At 35.2% G+C, this 22099-nt stretch overlaps 1 pseudogene; it reads left to right on the forward strand.

Moving 5' to 3' along the window:
- The first annotated feature begins 528 nt into the window (after window positions 1–528).
- On the forward strand, window positions 529–14431 carry LOC147791290 (cationic amino acid transporter 1 pseudogene; annotated as a pseudogene).
- Window positions 14432–22099: the final 7668 nt, after the last annotated feature.

The following is a 22099-nucleotide window of genomic DNA, read 5'->3' on the forward strand; positions in this document are numbered from 1 at the left end:
TCTTTGGAATAACTTTTAAGGGAACAAAGTTAAAGAAACAAAAATTAGCATGCTAGTTTATAAGTATGAACTATTTAAAATGGATGAAAATGAATCTATTGGCGATATGTTTAATAGATTTACTAATATTATAAATGCCTTGAAAAATCTTGAAAAAATATATTTACTCCTGACATAAAAATTCTTAGGTCTCTACCTAAAAGTTGGGAGGCAACGGCTATTCAGAAAGCAAACTATCTCACAAAGCTTCCTTTGGATGAACTTGTTGGTTCTCTCATGACACATGAGATTACCATGAAAGAGCACATGGAAGAGGAATCCAAAAAGAAGAAAAGTATAGCACTAAAGTCCATCACATTAGAGTTGACTCCGAAGATGAGGAAGTCCTTGATGAAGATGATGTCGCCTACTTGACATGTAAGTATAAAAATTTTATTAAGAGGAAGAAACAATTCAAGAAACATTTCACCTACTAAAAAGAGTCAGAAGTTGAAAAAAGTAAAAACAATGAGGTAATATGTTATGAATATGAAAAGCCTGGTCAGAACGGATTATCCTCTCCTCAAATCATTTAAGAAATACAAGAAGAAAGCATTCAAGGCTACTTGGGATGATAGTGATGAGAGTGCAAGTGGGAGTGACGAAGAAGTAGCAAATTTTTGCTTCATGGCTCATAGTGACAAAGAGGATGAACAAGAACATGAGGTAATTCTTGAATCTCTTTCTTATCATGAACTATTTAAAGTTGTTGAGGAGATGCAAATTGATCTAGAAAAATTTAATTCAAAGTATGCTGTGCTTCAAAAGAAATATAAAGCTTCAATAAATAAAAATAAGTCTTTACTCAATGAAGTTTCTTGCTTAAAAGGGAAGGAACATAATATGGTAAATTTTGATGTGCGTTGTGAAAAACATGTATTTGATAGTGACGAGAAAAAAGCATTAATTGATAAAGTTAAGTTTCTTGAGCATGATTGTTGTGAGAAAGATAACTTAATTAAATTGCTCAAAAAAAATGAATCAAATTATTTGCAAGAACTTGTGAAGGCTAACAATAGGTGCTAAAAAAAATTAGATAAAATACTTAAGGAGGTAAGCCTTATGATGATAAAAGAGCATTAGGCTATATTGATTAATGTTTTACACCTTGTTAAAGCATCTCCTATCATGTCTAAATCTAACCCACTAAATTTGTATTAAGTACGATAAATCTAGATTTGTGCCTACGTGTCATTATTGTGGGGTTGAAGGTCACAATAGACATAAGTGCTTTAAATTGAAAAATTATCAAAATATTCCTTCAAGAAATTTTTTCTCAAAATATAAAATTTAACAAGAAATAATTTTTCTATTGAAACTAGAACCCATAAATTTAGTCCAAGAAATAAGTTTTTGCATAATGTTGTTTGTTTCTCATATGGTAAGTATGGACATAGATTTTCAAAATACAATATTTATAATATGAATGCAAACATGAAATGGATTCCTACATTTGTGAAGACTAACTTTTTAGGACCCAAACAAGCATGGGTACCAAGAATTAAGTGGTACTTGGATAGTGGTTGCTCAAGACACATGAGGGGAAATCAATCCAAGTTTGTGAATCTTTCCAAGAAGGAAGGTGACTTAGTAACCTTTGGTGATAACAAGAAGGGTAAAATAATTGGTAAAGGTACTAGGTAATTATTCTCGTACTCTCATTAAAAATGTACTTTTAGTTGATGGTTTAAAGCATGACTTACTTAACCTTAGTCAATTATATGATAAAAGTTTTAGAGTTGTATTTGACCCAAATAATTGCATAATTGAAAATAGTATTTATAGGAAAGTTTTGTTGGTAGGAAACAAAGATGACAATGTGTTCACCATTCATTTAAATGATTGTCCTACAAATGGTAAATGTCTTTGGTTTTGTGGTTTTGCTTGATAACTTGTTATGGCATACTAGGCACTTGATTTCAAATATTTCAAAAAATTCATTCATCAGAGGACTTCCTAAATTAAAATTTTGAAAAGATAAAATTTGTGATGCTGAAATGGGGAGCAAACTAAGCCCTCTTTCAAATTTAAAAATATGATTTCTACCCTAGACCTCTTCAACTATTACATATGGTATTTGGCTTTCTAAAATAGCTAGCTATGGAGTAACTATTTATGTGATAGTTGATGATTTTTCAAGATTTACTTGTATTTTGATGATAAAAGATAAGAATGATGTTTTGAAAAGGTTTCCGAGTTCAAAATGAAAAAGGTTTTTTAATTACTAAAATTACAAGTGACAATGGAAGAGAATTTGATAAAATTTTGTGAAGATAATGGCTTTTCTCATGACTTCTCTCCTTTAAGTCTCTTCAACCAAATGGTGTGGTGGAAAGGAAAAATAGTACTTTACAAGAATTTGATAGATCAATGTTAAATGAGTATGATTTACCTAAATATTTTTGGGCTGACTTGTTATATGTAAAATAGAGTTTTAATTAGACTTATTGATATTTTTCTTGATTATTCCGCTAATAGTAAAGCTTACAGAGTTTTCAATAAAAGAACTTTAGTTATTGAGAAATCTATGCATGCGGTATTTGATGAATCTTGCGATAATATTTCTAATGAGTCTATTTGTAGTGATGATTTAAAAAGAAATTTTAGAGATTTACTTGTTCGTGACAAAGACAAAGAAATTGTTTAAGTAATGAAGAAGTGATCTTAAACGAAAAGAGGGCATTCATGAATGGTTGTACTATGGAGGAAGTGTAGGTAAAACAACCTCCCAAATTTGAAAATGTTGATTTTCCTCATCACGTCTCCAAGTTGAAAAAGACTCGTTTAAAACAAGCTACAAGAGCTTGGTATGATAGATTTAGTAATTTTCTTATCAGGAATCATTTTAAAATGGATAAACTCGACACTACACTTCTTATTAAGATTAAAAAAAATGATATGTTATTTAGTGTAAATATAGGTAGATGATATCATATTTGGTTTTACTAATCTTTCCTTTATGTGAAGAATTTTCTAAATATATGCATAGTGAGTTTGAGATGAGTATGATGGGAGAACTTAGTTTCTTTCTTGGACTTCAAATCAAAGAAGTGAATACTTTCTCAAAAGGTTCAAGTTCAATCAAGGTAAGATTGCAAAAACTCCCATAAGCACATCCACTAAATTTGACAACGATGAAAAAGGTAAATGTGTGGATATTAAATCTTATCGAGGTATAATTGAATATTTACTTTACTTGACCGCTAGTAGACCTGATATTATGTCTAGTGTCTGTCTTTGTGCTAGGTTTCAATCTTATCTTAAGGAATCTCATTTACATGATGTTAAAAGAATATTTAAATATTTAAATATTTACTTGTAGTGTTGATTTAGGATTGTGGTATGTTGAATTTAAATTGGTAGGATATTCTGACGTGGATTTTGACGGAAGTTTACTTGATTGTAAAAGTTGATTGTAAAAATACTAGTGGAACTTGTCAATTTCTTGGTAGTTCCTTAGTTTCTTGGTTTAGTAAAAAGCAAAATTCGGTTGCCTCATATACTACCGAAGCGGAATATGTTGAATTTCTTGGTTGTTGTGCTCAAATTCTTTGGATGAAACAAACTCTTTGTGACTTTGGATTAAAATTTGATAGTGTGTCTCTATTTTGTGATAAAGTGCTATTAATTTAACTAAAAATCTTATTCATCATTTTAGAACTAAACATAGTAACATTAGACATCATATTAGAGAGTATGGGCAAAATAGACATATTATTCTTAATTTTGTAAACTCTAATATTCAACTAACCGATATTTTCACGTTGAATGAAGAAATTTTTTGCCAAAAATAGGTTTGAGCTTGGAATTATTCGTGATATATCTAGAATCTTATAATCTTGTTTATAATTTTTGAAGGATATTGCTAGGGGAGCCCTTCATTCTTAATTTATTATTTTGCAATTGTTATTTTCCATGATTACAAATGGGAGAAAATTAAGAAAAATATGTGTTGTTTTATAATTTATGAATCACTTATGATGTTTGATAATTTATTAAGTCATTAATATGAGGGGAGAATATGCTCGAATGAATTTGAAGTATGAAATTTAAGGTGATATATTAGCATGTATTGATATTTTACATGGACAAGTGTATTTCTTTCGTTTTTATGAATTCTTCGTGAAATGGTATGTCATCATTAAGAAGGGGATTGTTGGCTTTTTGGCTATTAATCTCATTTTAATTAATTTTAATCAATTAATAAAGTCTATTATATATTAATTAATTCATTTTAGATCCTTGATAATTGGAAGAATAACATTTTCGTCCTTTTTGCTCACGCTTTCGTTCTCAATCTTTTCTCCAAAGGCCTTAAGTCCTTAAGATTACTTCTTAGGGGTATAGAAATGACTTACTTAATCCTCTTAATTTCTTTCTTTGGATCTTTTGGGTCTTGCATAGATGGCTTTCCTTCATTTTTGGGGTGTGGCAGGTTATGTATTAGAAAAATAATCATCATAATGCATCATGGAATTTAAAACATGCACCACGTCTTAATATTGAATAATGTCATAATAAGTAATCTCATAATCTTACGTCTTACATCGTTAGGTTGTCATGCATCATCATCGTCATAAAACATCATGATGTGAAAATAATGTAGAGCATCATATACTATCATCATATAACACAATCACGTCATCATATATCATCATTATCGAATAATATACTCACTACATAATAAATTGTAAGCCTGACCGTGTGTTACGTCGATTACGCTACATTTTGTGTGCATGTAAGGTGGGTGTTTTATGGAGAGGTTTATGATGATTAAAAAAAAATCATTATTGTAGGTGCATTCAAGGGATTCAAGCGTTGTCGGTGTGGAAGGTACGTAGAGAGAGAGAGAGAGAGAGGAGATTAAGGGCGTCAGGAAGAGAGAACAAAAAAAAGACAGAGGATCGAGGGAGTCAAGTGAGGAAGAAAGGATCCATGGGTCGAAATCGGGTCAAACCTAGACTCGGGATGTACCCATCTGCAGCCACTATATGCACATGACAAGAAGCCCACCTGCAACCCACGAATGCACACGGCCCACTAAAAGCCCACAGACGCAAGAGTGACCCGAGCAACATAACCCGACCCACTCGAGAACCCGCCTGCGCCTCTAGCCCCCTTGCACGTGCATGGGTGTGCCTCCTCTTGACTTGCTCGATTGCTCGACTGACCGACTTTGACTCGGCTCAAAAACTCCAGCGATTGGAAAATGGCTTAAACGGCTCGGGTTTAAGAATTTTGTACCGATTCCCACATTTTTTACCCTCTCAAAGCTTATTTTGGCCTTATTGAAGATAACTAAGGTCAGTCTAATATTTCATTATTCAATTTAAGTTAATTTAAGTTAGGAAGTAGAATTATCGAAGGTATTTCTAAAATGGTGGAGTGCCTCCACATAGATTGATACAAACTTCAAGGGATGAAGTCAAGCCAATTTCAGAAATAAGATAGAACTTCGGCTAAGGCCAACCAAGTAAGTGGCTCTACGACACGTTCCTAATGGTCCTACACGTGTCATATGTGTGATATGATGGTATGTTTGATGGTATGATATGTGTCTCTATATGATATGCTAAGATATGTCAAAAAACATTATGTTATAAAATAAATATCAAATTATATTATGACGAATTATGTTATGTGATGAGATGACATAATGTACTATGATATGATTATGTTAGGCCATGAAATAACGAAGAGGTCGGAACACTGTTTCTAGAAGAGAGAAAGGGCAGCCAGAAGGACGTGTGAATCGGGCATGGAAGACGACGAGATTTGGGTCAGATTTGACATGGACTCGGTCAACCAATCATAACAGCCAGCCCACAGCCCAACTTTCCATTTGATCTAGAGATCCATTTGCAATCTACGGCCCAAATTAGCTATAGCCCACGAAGCCAGGAACCTAGGACCAAACAATCACGAACGCTACCCACACGGCTCTGCCCATAATTATTATACGTGACCCGCTACGCCAAGAATCTGATCTGAAGTCTGCGCTTTGACCCGAATCGCAACCTGCACGCACTGGCTCACTGCCGACACATGTCTTATCCCTAGCCACTACCTCACTCGGCTCGGTTACGCTAGGCTCTAACGGCTGGAAAAAAGTCATTCGATTTGGGTTAGACGTTTTAAGAACGATTTCAATGTTTTTGACCCTCTCGAAGCTGAATTTGACCTTATTTAAAGAAAATTAAGGTGAGTACAATGTTCAATTTCTCAATTGAGGTTAAATTAAGTTAAGAAACTAGAATTTTCTAAGGAAACTAGGTGAATGTTCTAATAGGGTGAAAGATCTCTATGATACTTGAAACAAATTCAGAGGGATGAAATCAAGCATATTCAAGTATTAGATAGAACGTCGAACAAGATCATCCAAGTAAGTGGTCTTACAATAGGCATGGTTAGAAGTTTATGGTATGTAAGATGACACGTGCTCAGTGACTCTACACATGTCATATGTTTGATATGTGTGAGATGTTTATGATATGATATGTCTATACTGTGATATGTTTATGATATAATATGATTGATGATATGATACATGTTAGGATGTGACATGTTGAACTAGATGATATGTTGAAGGCAAGACACCCATACATGTTTGATAGCAGCATCGCAATTTAATGACCATGGCACATGCATAGAGTGGTCACATTTAATGTCGTTCAGGGCATTGCTGTTTTATTCTTACCTATGATTATTTTTAATTTTTTCTTTTGATTATTTTGAGACCTTTTTCTTAAACAAGTCAATGGCATTGTTTTATGAACATTTTAAGTGAATATTTCTATCCAAGATGTTACGTCATGCATGTGGTAGCGACTTTAAGTTAGAAGAAAACTAGGGTCATTTAATAAATGATTTTATAAGAGTTTGTGCACGCATATTGCCGTGTATAATATTTGAGGAATAAACGGTGATTGTCTTGCATGATTTATTTAAAATGGAAAATTATAGGGACCTCATGCATAATTGTATGTTCACATGCATCGAGATACTTACCCTTTAATATGTGTATGAACGAGTACACTATGAGATAAAAATGATAATCATGTTCATTATGGTGCTACGATGTTCGCTATTCCCTCCATGTTTTTGAAAACACCACTATAGTTGGTAGCCCGACCGGCAGCACAGGGGGTGTGCTAGTGGTGGGCCCGTACTCGCACATGTGGGTCATGTGTAGAGATGTGTAGACAAGTAATACACATCTAATTTGCTCGAACTGGAAAGTCGCCTAAGAGAATAAGGTTTTAAATGATAAGTCTCATTCATGTTGCATATGTTTCCATTCACTGACCCAATAGTGGGGTTGCTTAGTGAGTATTTCTTAAAATACTCAAGCATTGTGTTATTCTTACATTTCAGGTAAAGAAAAGATACTCCTGTACGGGGACATCGTGTTGAAGACCATGAAACTTGTGTTCGGATAGTTGCATTTTATTTTTGTAGATCTTAAGTTAGACATCGTTTTGAATCTTCTTTTTCATTTATTTACATTTCACCTTAGTTATTTCATTATTTTGTTTTAAATCTTTTAATACAAACGTATAAGTCCATGATTTTAAATGAATGTTTCCAAATAGAAAGTCTATGTCATGCATATGGTAGCGACTCTATTTCAGTAAGAAATTTGAGTCGTTATATTTGGTATTAAAGCTCTAGGTTATAAATACTATAGACTAGCATATGAGGTGAGCTTAACATGTTCCATGGTCCCACGGCTGATACTCTGTCACCGTCAGGTATGTTATGCATAAAATAACAAAGAAATTAAGGTAAATGTCACCGATTAAATATATTATTTCTGCTTGGTCATTGTCTGATGTAATTCCTGATTGAATGTCACCATTGATGGTACCACTGTTGACCGAGTTTTATATTTGTCAGGGTATTATGTGCAATATGATTTAAACCAAAAAGCAATAGTCTTAAAGGATAAATATATGGTAGTTTTAGAATCATGGCACCAAAGGCCGCGAGAGAGGACATGGAGGAAGGGGAGGGCGAGAGAGGACATGGAAGAAGGGGACAACCTCCTGTTAAAGGACGGGTAGAGGTAGAGAAAACCTAGCTTGTGAAGGATATGTAACTCAACTGTTGTAGCTACACCACCCTCAACAGCAATAGAGGCTAGAATAGACCCCACGACTAACCTAATGTAGGAATCATTCTAAGTCATGATGAAAATGGTGGTAGCCACGTAACAAGCCAACGGTATGCAGTCCACGCAAGAAGCGAGGTACTTATGGAATTTTAAGCAGTATGATCCATGTACCTTTAGTGGGACCTTAGGAGACCAAACAGAGGCACAATTATGGTTAACGCCAATGGAGACGATCTTCTTGTTAATGAACTATTTAGATGATCAGAAAGGTGTCATGCATGTCGTTTATGCTGAAAAATGACTCAAAGCTATGGTGGATGGATAGATAAGAGATTCTCCGCTCAAATGGAAGTTGATACCATGGTCTCGATTTTAAGAGGTATATTTGATGGAGTATTACCCAAAGGTAGCCCAATATTGAAGCAATAGGAGTTCACCAAGCGGACATAGGGTTGACGCCCCGTTGACACCTATGCAAGAGTATTTATGAGGTTGAAACAATTCACACCGAAGTTGGTGGACACAAAATTGAAGATGGCTGAGAGGTCCATCCTGGGCTTGAATGTAAAGATTCGTCGTACTATGGAGGCCATAGATCTTACCACTTATGTTGTCGCTCTACGGGCAGCTAAGGCTATCGAAGAGCCTCGAGTTGAGGAATGTTGCGAGTTAGCAATTACTATAGGACAAAAGAGATTGTATTTATTGAGGTTGCTAAATGGTCTACCACTGGCATGCAGACAGCAACAAACAATAGATATCGCAGGGACCAAGAGAGGGCAAGAGGAAACGAGAAACCACAATGCGATGCATGTGGACAGCATCCTTGAGGTAGTTGTATGGTCAAATCCAAAGCTTGTTCCAGGTGTTGTCGGGAAGGCAATGTTGCTAAGAATTTTATTATAAGGAGAATGGAAAACTCGGTTAACCTGCCAAGGGACTTAGGTGGTATAGAGACACTCATACAGACTCGCCCTCAGGAAGAGCATTTGCTTTGACTAATAGAGAAATCAAGAAATGTGACACAGTGGTGATAAATACTTTATCTATCCCAGGACACTAACTTTCACTTTATTTGATTTAGGCTTTACACATTCGTTTATATTTGTACAATTTGTTAGTCAAGTAGTATGTATTGACTGTCAATACCCAAGTGGGGAAGACCTAGTTGATAAGAGTAGAGTAAAACGTTGACAAGTAATAGTGGCAGGATAGACCTTAGACGTAGACTTGATAGTTGTTAGCATGACAAATTTCGACATAATACTAGGAATGAATTAGTTGGTTGAGAACCACGCTATCATAGATTGTCATAAAAGGGAAGTGATATTCTCACCACCATATGGATCTAACTTTAAATTCAAGAGCACCTGTACTGGAATTGCCCCTAAGGTGGTCTCAATGATAAAAGCTATGAAATTGATCCAACAAGGAGGTTGGCCATATTGGCTAGTGTCGTAGATACCAAAGGGTAATAGAAGACCTTGGTTGTGGTACCAATATTGAATAAATTCTTGGATGTTTTCTAATTAACACACAAAATAACTCAAATGACAGATAAATTAAGCTAATTAGCACAAAAACTAATCCAACATTTGTTACTACACCAATCAAATAAATAAAATCAAGACATTTAACACATTGGAACTTCAAACAATCTATTAGAACTTGGAATGGGATATAGAAAGTTTTCTTCGATCTTTGAATCATGAGACTTGGAAATGAAACTTAAAAATTCTCTCTTTCAAGTCGAACGAGGATAGAAAAGGTCGAAGAATTGGGCGGGGATGGAGACGGAGAATATAACGATCGTGATAGGTTTGTTTTCCTTTATTTGTAATATAATATGATTAAAAACAACTCTCTTGTTTGAATCCCACGTACTAATATATGTTCGAAAGTTAAAAATCTCATAAAAACTTCAATATTTTGATTTAGATCATAGTACTTAAGAAGCCATTGCATAATTTGAATTATGTCCTCAACATAAACTAGATCAAAATCTTTCCTTTGACAAAAGTAAAAGAGGTATTCAGATTCTAGATTATGTCACCCACTAAAGAGGTTGATTAAAGAATGAATTATTATGTGTTTGTATTGTTTACTTTTGCATTAGTCATGATCAACAACACCATCCCTATAGGTTAGGTTTAGTCCTATTCAAACTCTCATCTAAATATAAAATATTTTAACTTAGCTGCAACAATTAGATAAATAAGGTTAAAAAATTGAGGAGATTTAAATTATTACATGTGAATCTTCATTGTATACCAATTTGATTTGGTATACATGTGAAACAAAACAAAATAGATTTATGCTAATCATACCATTTGTGTAGAAAAAAAGTGTCCAAATTAAATTCTAAAAAAAAAAAAAAATCTCCAAACATTTTTTGTTTTATTTTATTGCTTGCTTTTGAATCAAACTTGGACTATTAACTCATGTTTTGTACAAAGCTGAGTATAACCTCGATTCTCCCCATAGGAAGTGGCAATTTGAAATTATCTGAAGGACTCAACTCTCTTATCTTATATGTTTTTTTTTTCCTTTTGGAATAGTTACTGAGTATATAGTTCATGAAATTTAAGAAAGGCAAATAAGTCTCATAAATTTTACTCTAAGTTTTTATTTTCTATGACCCAACCCTAATGGATGTTATTGATAATGAATTTATGAAGGCCAATGCATACATGTTACCTAGAGTAATGTGTGGAAGATGTATAGGGTTAGGTCAAAAGAATGATTTAAAGATGAAAACTACAGGAACATCATGCATATTGTGTGTTCATACATTGGGTTACTTCTCCATTTATGATTATGAGTACGGATGCGTACACTATGATGATGGTGATGATAATCATTTTTCACATGATACTCAGGGATTTGTTGAACTCCGGACGTTCGACTACAAACAACTAGCCCGACTATGATGGGTCTCGGGGTCCAAGCTACTTGAGGACTCATGCTTGCACGTGCGTCGGAAAATACTACACATCCAATTTTGTCTGGACTTGAGGTCATCCCTATGATGATTTTAAAGATAGGTCATTATTCATGAGCAGCATGTGTTTGCCCTGACCCCAATAGTGGAGTAAGTTACTAAGTATTTATTAAAATAAGGTGTGCTACATCTACTTCAGCTTTAGGTAGTATAGATGTTTTTAATTTTAATGTTTTATTTATTTTATTTAATATTTGTTTGGTTACTTTAAAAAGTGCATGACAAGGTTTAATGATGAAGTTTTAAATGTTTATTTCTTTATAAGAGAGTATGTTATGATGACGGTAGCAACTTTAGGTTAATAGAAATCTAGAGTCGTTTTATGGACATTAAATTTAAATTTATATCGAATAGATCAATTAACTTTAAAATTTAAATGTATTTCAGATATATTAGTCACAAAACGAAACATTAGGATATCTATATCTATATATATAAATAGATAGATACTAAGAAGATTGACACATTACCTTGTTTGAAGTCGATTCCAAAGTGAGTTCTTTGTATTACGGCAACCCAAGCAACTTCTCAAAAAACACACCCTCAACTGACCACCGAGATTGAGGAAACTGGCAACTATACCCCCATAGTCAATTGTCACGATAGCTAAAAATTCTAATGCACCTTGGTGTATCAATTTCTTGACTTTTAACGCTGTGACAACTCTCGTGGTACCTCTGGATGTAACTCCCTTGCACACCAAGCTCTCCCGATGATCAAACTTAAGTCAAACTTTTCAAAAGTTTAATTCTCGAATTTTGAAATTTTTGTTTGTTTAGAACCTGAACTTTCAAAAGTGTTTAATAGGTTCTGCGTCCAATAGGTTCCTAACAAGTTTAAATTGTAATGACCCTAAACTGCTACCATATGTAACAATCCTAAATTTTCTACTTAATCTAATGTCACTACTGTATACATACCATGAACATTGAATGCGAAAATACTTCATTTAAACTTCTTCATAAAACATAAATTTCATCTTAAAATGCAGCCATGAATTTACATATTCGAAAACATCTTTAAACGACATAACAATAAACTAAATGAAATAAATAAACATTTAAATTAAAAACATCCTATTCTAGCCTAAGTCTAAGAAAATAAATGTGACTACCCTAGGCATGTGCCATGGTCTCGAGTTGCAATGTCGTCGCTAGCCGTACAGGGATGACTTGCATTTACCTAAAATGGAAGTAGCACGTGACTTGAGTATTTTAACAAATTCTCGGTAAGTTACTCCACTATTGAGATTAAATGCAAAGACATACAATTTCATGAATGAAACCTGTCATAACAGTCTATTTTCCTACAACGGTCATCATAACGAGCAATTGGGATGTGTACTTAATTTTCCTACACGCGGTCCATACATTCGAGTATTGACCCACAAGTCAGTTCGCACTCCTCCTAGGCCCCCTTTCTGATCGGACAAGCATTCTCTGTTAGTTTTTGATGTCGGACACCTGTTATGAATAGAGATTGTCACAGCAGCATTACGTTAACTAATGATCGTTCTCCTGAGTATTTTTAAAATGATTCAAAAATATATATCATATATCATATCACATATATCATATAAAAAATTTATCACATATATTATACCTTAACTTTTATAGAAAAGATTCATATTCAATATAGGAATGGAGACGGTTTATCTATTTCTTATAGATCATCTCCCTTTTTAATTGTAAGAGTATTAATGGTAATTTATAATTTTTTTTTAGTTAAGGATGTTAATGTTACTTTTGAAATGTGTACTAACAGTAATACTATTTTGAATATTTAAAAAAAATTAAAAAAGTTCTATAACATGTGAAAACAAGAAGTATAAAATATCTATAAGCATAAAGGGTAAAAATATTTTGAATTCTACAATAATTTTACAATAATCCAAATATAAAATTATTCTAGCTTCTCTTTTGGTTTTTCCTAAATTACTAACTACACGAGTTCATTGTAATTATTTGTTCAGGTGGATCATTTGCCTACTTAAGGGTAGAATTAGGAGACTTCGTGGCATTCATCGCAGCGGGCAACATCCTCCTCGAATGTGTAATTGCCAGCACTGCTGTGGCCTGTTCATGGACTTCATACTTTGTCACTTTGTGCAATCACCATCCGAACGATTTTCGCATCCACGTCTCGTCTTTCCCCGACTCCTACAACCAGCTCGACCCCATCGCTATCATTGTGATCATCGTCATTTGCACCTTGGTTGTAGCCAGCACCAAAGGCTCCTCCCGCTTCAACTACATTGCTTCCATTTTCCACGTTGCCATCATCCTCTTCATTGTCATTGCCGGCCTCACCAAGGCCAACCCGAAAAACTTCACTCCCTTTGCCCCCTATGGCCCTCGTGGCATCTTGGTAGCCTCTGCCGACGCTGTTTCGACAATGGCTGAGGAAACTAAGAACCCTGCTAAAGATATACCTATTGGTCTTGTTGGGTCAATGGTGATCATCACATTAGCCTATTGCATTCTTGCAGTTACCTTGTGCTTGATGCAGCCATACCAACAAATTGATGAGGACACGCCGTTTTCAGTGGCTTTTGAGGCTGTTGGATGGGGTTGGGCTAAGTACATTGTGGCTGCTGGTGCTATTAAAGGCATGACCACCGTGTTGTTGGTTAATGCTGTTGGACAGACACGCTATCTCACGCACATTGCCAGAACCCACATGATCTCACCATGGTTCGCCAAAGTGCATGAAAGGACTGGCACTCCAGTGAATGCAACAGCCACAATGCTCGTTGCAACAGCAATAATCGCCTTCTTTACAAGCTTGGGAATCCTCTCGAACCTCCTCTCTATCTCCACCCTCTTCATCTTCATGCTGGTAGCCATCGGCCTGATCGTTCGACCTACTACGTCAGCGGTGAAACGACACCATCCGACCGAAACAAGCACATAATCTGCCTGGTTCTAATCCTGGGATCTTCAATAGCAACCACCGTATACTAGGTCTCAAGTGACGGCTGGATCGACTCGGTGGTGTCCAATTCCATAATATTTCTCTCAACTCTGGCCCTATGGCTCGGTGTCCCACAGGCCAAAAAGCCTCGCGTGTGGGGCGTGCCGCTCGTCCCGTGGCTGCCTTCACTATCGATCGCTATCAACCTTTTTCTTCTTGGCTCCATCAACAAAGCTTCATTTGAAAGGTTTGAAATATGGACTAGGATTCTGTTGATTTACTATATTTTGATTGGGTTACATGCTTCTTATGACTCGGTCATGGAGTCTAAGACTACCGCACGAGAAGTTAATAGCAGTTTGTGAATGGATTTTATGAATTTATAATGCTTGGCTTAGTGCTTTGATTAATTAAGGGATTTGTGGTTTATGTTTGTTATTGTGTTAGCTACCATTCATGTTGGCAAGGATGGTGGTTTGTTTGTATATATTTGAGCTTTCTCTCTACTTTGCTTGTAGGTGTAAAAATTATAGCTAAACAAAATGCTATAATATGTTTTTTATAATGTTTTTTTTTTTTTAAGATCTTGATGGTGGACGTTTATTACAAGTTTGAGGCTTTTTATATTATTTTTGTGTAATTATAATAGATGCTATAAAAAAAATTCAAAAAATTGTGAAAATAAAATATTTAATAATTTGTTGATGGTTCCCTTATATAATTATCAACAACATTAATTAATTAGAAAAAATACAAAAATTCACAAGTGTTCAAGATTGTAGTATCATGTAGTCGAACTGGCATTTTTTATTTTTTATATTTCTGTACGTTACTATTTCATTCACCTACATTGTAATGTTCGAGCCTGGTAGGTATGTAAGTTTTCCTAATTTTTGTGTACGTTACCATTTCATTCACCTACACTCTTCATTTAATGCTACTACCCTCTTCATTCTTGTGTTCGAGCCTGCTTCTTTTATCCAGCATTTTCCTCCTTTCTCTATACATATTAGCAGAGTGATTGCTAATGTGTTCTTTAATTTCACCTCTTCTGTAGGGTATTTCTTTCCCACTTCTCAATTTTATTGTTTGACATTGTTCCTTGCCCTCTCTTTTTGGCCTTTTGATGTCTGCTTGCAGCTTTCCAAGATGTCTATTTCGTAACTCAGTTGCTAATTGACTCAATTGAACATCCTTCGTTAGGCTCTCAAAAGATGTTCCAGATATGTGTTGAGCTTGACTAAGTCTAAGAAAATAAATAGGACTGCCCTATACATGTGTCATGGTCTCCAGTTGTGATGTCGTCGTCAGCCGTTCAGGGATGCCTTGCATTTACCTGAAATAGAAGTAGCACGTGGGTTGGCTTGAGTATTTTAAGAAATACTTAGTAAATGACCCACTATTGGGTTTAAATGATAACACATACAATTTGATGAAAGTGACCTATCATAACAGTATATTTTCCTGCGAACGGCCATCATAATGGGCAATTGGGATGTGTACTTAATTTTCCTACACACGGTTCACATGTGCAAGTATTGTCCCACTAGTTAGTTCGCACGCCTCCTAGGCCCCCTTTCTGATCGGGCGAGCATTCTCGGGTAGTTTTTGATGTCAGACACCCGTTACGAATAGTGATCATCACGGCAGCATTATGTTAACATAATGATCGTTCTCCTGTCTCGTAGCATACGTGTCCGTACTATCGTTAAGGATAAGTGGTATCCCCAATGCATGAGCACACAATAATGCATAAGGTCCCAATATTTTTCAATTTTCATTATCATTTAATACAATCTCGCTAGCGTCTTCCTTCATATCATATCATTTCTCATATCATTTGTTGTATCATTTATCATATCTTTCATGCGTATATTAGGGTTGTATTTCATGCTAGTTCATCGTTTTGCATGTCAATCACATCATATCAATCATTTTACATACATATGCCATATCATAACATTTCCATATTTCGAGACATAACAATTTTCATTGTATACATATCATACCATAACATATCGTACCACAATATATATATATATATATATATATATATATATATATATATATATATATATATATATACACGTCATTCACATGTCATATCATAATCGTATCATTTTGTAAACATTTCATAGGCATATTGTTTCCATATGCGTATCCTAGTCATATCGTAATTTTAATCTTGTCATAACCTTATTGTCCTTATACATCTCATAGTCGTATCATTTCATGGACATACCTTAGTCATATTGTTTTCCAAATGTACCCTAACCATATAGTTTTATCAATCTATCATAATCGTATCATTTTCTATACATAACCTATACATATTGTTTTTTCGATCTATCATAACCATATCATTTTCTATACATAACCTAACCGTATCGTTATATTAATAATATTTTAGTCATATCATTACATTACGTTCATCGCATCATTCTCGTATCCTACTCAAACATATCATAACGTAAGAGTTATCATACCATTCACATATTATAACATATACATATCATATCATATCATATCGATTCATAAACAATTCACGCATATCAAATATATGACATGTGCATATCCATGAGGCACGTGTCAGCATCAAATATAACCATGTCAATAATGACGTTATTTACTTGGTTGGCCTTGACCTGACGTTCTATTCTATTTTTAAGATTGGCTTGACTTGTCCCTAGAAGCTTGTAACGATGTGAGAGAATTGATTCATGTTGTAATTGTAAGAGAAAGATTTCCATTTTTGATGATTGGAGATTTGGTGGTGTTAGGACAATGGTGCACATAATGTAATGAGAATTTGAAGAAAGGGAGAGAGGGAGGGGAGTTGGTTGAGTAATTAAGGGGAAGTGGGCGTGTGAGAGGTTGGAGGAGAGATGAGATTAGTTGATTTTTTTTAATTATTTTTTACTGGTTTTATATCATATGCATGACGTGACTATTTTATGTGGAAACATTCTTTAAAATAACTAATAAAATAATGTCATGGACTTGTACGATTGCATTAAGAGTCTTAAAACAAAACAACGAAAAATATTCAATGTGAAATGTAAATAAAACCGAAGAAATAATTAAAACGATGCCCTAATCTAATCTAATATCTAAGAAGTGAAAATGAAACTACACGAACATAGATTCCATGATCTTGAATACGATGTCGTCGTCAACCATACATGGGTGTCTTGCCTTTACCTTAAATTTAAGAATAACACAAGGTTGAGTATTTTAAGAAATACTCATTAAGTGACCCCACTATTGGGGTTGGTCAGTGCAAACACATACATAGATGAGACCTATAATTTTAAATCGTATTCTCTTAGCTGACTTTCCAGTCTGGAAAAATTCGATATGTGGTACTTCTCTACACACGACCTACATGTACGAGCATGGGCCCACTAGGTGGGCTTGCGCACCCTCTTAGCCTACTGGTCGTACTAGCTCCTTTGGACTATTGTCGGAGACCCAGAGGAAATAGTGATTGTCATTGTACTATGGTCAGCATGATAATCATTTTCGCCTCATAGTATACGCATTCATACTTCATCATAAAGAGTTAGTATCCCGGTGCACGTGAACATACAAATATACATGGGGTCTCCATATTGTTCTTCGTAGCATAATAAATCATGTAGGGCAACCCTCATTCTTTCATCACATATCACCCTCGTAATGCAACACCCGTAATATTCTTGCTTAAATTAGAGGCATCATCACATGAATAGCATAAATAACATAGGTGGAAGTTTGAAATAAAATATTTGCAAATGAAGCCATGAAGTTACAGTTTAATTTAAAATAAGAAAATAGAACTAACATAGTCTTTAAAATGAAATAATCATCAACAAAATATGTGTGTATGCCTGTATATATTTTGGTGTGCTGATATTGAAAATAATAATATAATAATAATAATAAAGGAAAACAGAAGAATAAGGAAAATGAAAAAAAAAAAAAGAAAAAAGAAAAGAAAAAAGAAAAAAAAAAAAAGGACAACAGTGGCTTGAAGCGGCTGCTGTAATGGGAGAGGGAGCGACGTGTAAATGGAATTCCCTGAGGATGAATGCTTGTAGGAGTGTGATGTTGGTGAAAGAGAGAATTGGTGAAGTTACGGTGGGCTGGTAAACAAGGAAAAGAAAGGGGAAAACTGGTGATTTGTGAACATTCGTGATGGGATCAAGGCAGAGGCTAGTAGATTGTTCGCAGAAGCTTTCTTGTGAAATTCGCGGTCTTGAGATGGTAATGGAGAACTACCGAAGGTGAGAAAACCCATGTTATTGAATTTTTAAATTCCGATATCTTGGTCTATATTACATAATAAGTTATGAAGTAGGGCTTGTTAGAATCTTAATAAGGAAATCTATAAATTTGTAGAAGGAATCGGGATGAAATTCGGATTGTAGAAGTAGGATATGGCTCAGGGATACAATGGGTATTAATGGAAAAGCTGGAAAATTGCAGAAACGCGAGGTTGATGATGAGCGCGTGAGAGACACGCAAGGTGCGTGGGAGTCCGCAAGTGAGAGCGCCACTGTGTGCAGATCAGGCGCGTTAGAAAAACACACCGAGCGTGTGCAGGCGCGTGTGATGCTATTTTGATTCCCGATTTGTTCCGTTCGACTCCTTTTGACCTATCCTATCAAGATTGGTCTATACTTATCTTGAAAATTGTGAAATATAGGTCTAATTGGAAGAAACTGGGTTGAAATACCCTATTAAACCTACAACCAAGGGAAAAAGGGATTTGAAACCAAGTAAGTAGTTCTTTAAACTAGTTCTTTAAAAGATTAGTGCCTTTGACTCAGTTAACTTGAAAAGGAAAGAAATTTGAGTGGAGTCGAGCCTGTGAAAGGAGTTTTCAGGAACTCATCGAAGGACTAGCGTCAGCCCCAGTGCTTAATGTACCTGACGGTACTGAGAATCTAGTAATTTATAGTAATGCCTCTAAGAATGGGTTGGGTTGCGTGTTTCTGCTGAACGGGAGAGTTATTGCTTATGCCTCTCGACAGTTGAAGGATGATGAACGCAACTATCCAACTCATGATTTAAAGTTAGTTGATGTGGTGTTTGCTCTAAAGTTATGTGGACATTATCTTTATGGTGAAAAGTTACAAGTTTATACAGAACATAAGAGTCTCAAATATCTGTTCACATAGAAAGAGATTAACATGAGGCAGCATGATGGTTGGAGTTAGTAAAAGATTATGATATGGAGATCCTACATCTCCCTGGTAAAGCTAATGTGGTATTTGATGCCTTGAGTCGTAAAATAGATCACTCATCTACAATGTTGACGAGACAACCCAACATTCAGATGAAATTCGAACGAGCTTAGATAGCTGTTTTGGTCAGGGAAGCGACAACTCAGCTAGCTCTTATGACTATCTGCTAATGTTGCAGTAACTAATTATTCAGGGTCAGCAAAGAGACTCTTATTTTGCAAAAGTCATGAAGCAACTTGAGACGAAACGATTTAAGGATTTCTTAATGACAAATGATGGATGTTTGAAGTGGCGAAATTGAACTTGTGTGCCCAACGATGTGGAGATCAAGAAAAAAATTCTATACCGTACATGTAGGTACCACAAAGATGTATCAGAATTTGAAAACATGCTTTTGGTAACCTGAGGAAGAGAAGGATGATGTTGAATATGTGAGTAGGTGTTTAACTTGTCAACAAGTTAAGGCACCTTGACAGAAACCTACTGGATTATTGCAACCTCTGAATATGCTAGTGGAAGTGGGAAGAGGTGACCATGGATTTTATTACAGGACTACCTAGAACCCAGTCAGGGTTTACAGTGATATGGGTTGTTGTGGACAGATAACTAAGACAACTCATTTTATACCAGGGAAGTCAACGTATTCCGTTGACAAGTGGGCACAATTGTACTTAAAGGAAATTGTAAGGTTGCATGGTATACCAGTTTCTAGTGTGTCAGATAAGGATGTATAGTTTACTTCTCGATTCTGGAAGAGTCTTCAGGTAGCCCTTGGTACACAACTGAAGTTTAGTACATCGTTCCATCCTCAGGCAGATGGACAAACAAAGAGATTAAATCAAATTCTCGATGACATGTTGTGCATGTGTACTTGATTTTGCTGGCAATTGGGACACCTACCTACATAAGGTGGAATTTGCCTATAACAATAGTTATTAGGCAACCACGGAGGCGGGTAGTAAACAACTGTTAGGTTCGGATTTGTTACGGACGACCAATGAGACGATACAGAACAACTTGTTAAAATTTTGGCGCGTGAAGGGAGATCTTTGCGTAGTAGAGATATTCCTTTTGTTAAAGTTCTATGGAAAATCAGCAAGTTAATAAAGCTACTTGGGAACGTGAAGAGGAGTTTAAACGAGAATATCCACACTTGTTTGTGGAGTTAGAAACTTTCGAGGACGAAAGTTTTTAAAAGAAGGGTAAAATTGTCATAATCTAGAAAAAAAAATAAAAATAAAATATGTATATGTATGTATATATTTTGGTGTGCTGATATTCAAAATAATAATGATAACAATAATAATAAAGGAAAACAGAAAAATAAGGAAAATGAAAAAGAAAAAAAAAAGCTAATGAAAAAGAAAAGAAAAAAAAGCTGCTTTAATGGAAGAAATGGGAGAGGGAGACACATGTAAATGGAATTTGGTGCGAATGAATGCTTGTAGGAGTGTGATGTTGGTGAAAGGAAGATTGGTGAAGTTAACGTGGGCTGGTAAACAAGGAAAAGAAAGGGGAAAACAGGGGAGGAAGACTAAAATTGGGAATCCTTGAAATAACTGGTGATTTGTGAACATTCGTGATGAGGAGCAAGGCAGAGGCTAGTAGGATGTTCGCATAAGCTTTCTTGTGAGGAATTTCGTGGTCTTGAGTTGGTATTGAAGAATTACCGAAGGTGAGAAAACCCATATTACCAAATTTTTAAATCCCGATATCTTGGTCTATATTACGTAATAAGTTATGAAGTAGGGCTTGTTAGAATCGTAATAAGGAGATCTATAAATTTATAGAAGGAATCAGGATGAAATTCGGATTGTAGAAGTAGGATATGGCTTAGGGATACAACGGGTATTAATGAAAAAACTGGAAAATTGCAGAAATGCGAGGTTGAAGACGAGCGCGTGAGAGACACGCGAGGCACGTGGGAGTCTGCGAGTGAGAGCACCACTGTGCGCAGATCAGGCGCATGAGAAGAACACACCGAGCGTGTGCAGACGCGTGTGATGCTATTTTGATTCCCGGTTTATTCCGTTCGACTCCTTTTGACCTGTGCTATCAAGATTGGTCTATATTTATCTTGAAAATTGTGAAATATAGGTTTAATTGGAAGAAAGTGGGTTGAAATACCCTATTAAACCTACAACCAAGGGAAAAAGGGATTCGAAACCAAGTAAGTAGTTCTTTAAACTAGTTCTTAACTTGTTTACAACATGTGAGTATGTTGTTTACTAAGTAAGAGCTTAGTATGTTAAAATGAGCTTTGATGTTATTGAATGTTTACTTGTATATTGTGACTCCTTGCCTGCGATGTAAACATGTTATAAATGATTACTAGAATGCTCTATGTGTCGAACATTATAAACGTATGAAAGCATGCATCAGATGTGAGTATGCTAAGCATGTTAATAGAAATGTTATGACTCTAGAATATGTTTATAGATTATTGAGCCAAGACTTATTTATATGAGTATTATAGTCTACTAATTCCCGTAGAGTTCCTGACCAACGTGCTGTGTGCTAAGTCAGAGAGAATGAGTACTTCTGACCGTTGGTATATGAGATTTACAGGCCGCTAGAGAAATTAGTAGACGGGTCGTATTTGACCGAGAGCGAGTTTTACATAGAGTCCAAAAATTCTAGATAAGTATATTGAGAGAGAGTCAATAACCTAAGTTAGAGGTAGCTTAGATACCTCATTAATGAACAGATGACTCTGGTAAGAGAAGCTAGGAGTCAATGATGAATAAAACTTAAAAACACCTCTAAAGATCAGTTATAACTCATGAAAAATAAGTTGGCTATTTA

This window comes from Cucurbita pepo, chromosome 9 (assembly GCF_057944985.1).
Source record: "Cucurbita pepo subsp. pepo isolate OVF chromosome 9, ASM5794498v1, whole genome shotgun sequence".
In the NCBI taxonomy this organism is placed as follows: Eukaryota; Viridiplantae; Streptophyta; class Magnoliopsida; order Cucurbitales; family Cucurbitaceae; genus Cucurbita; species Cucurbita pepo.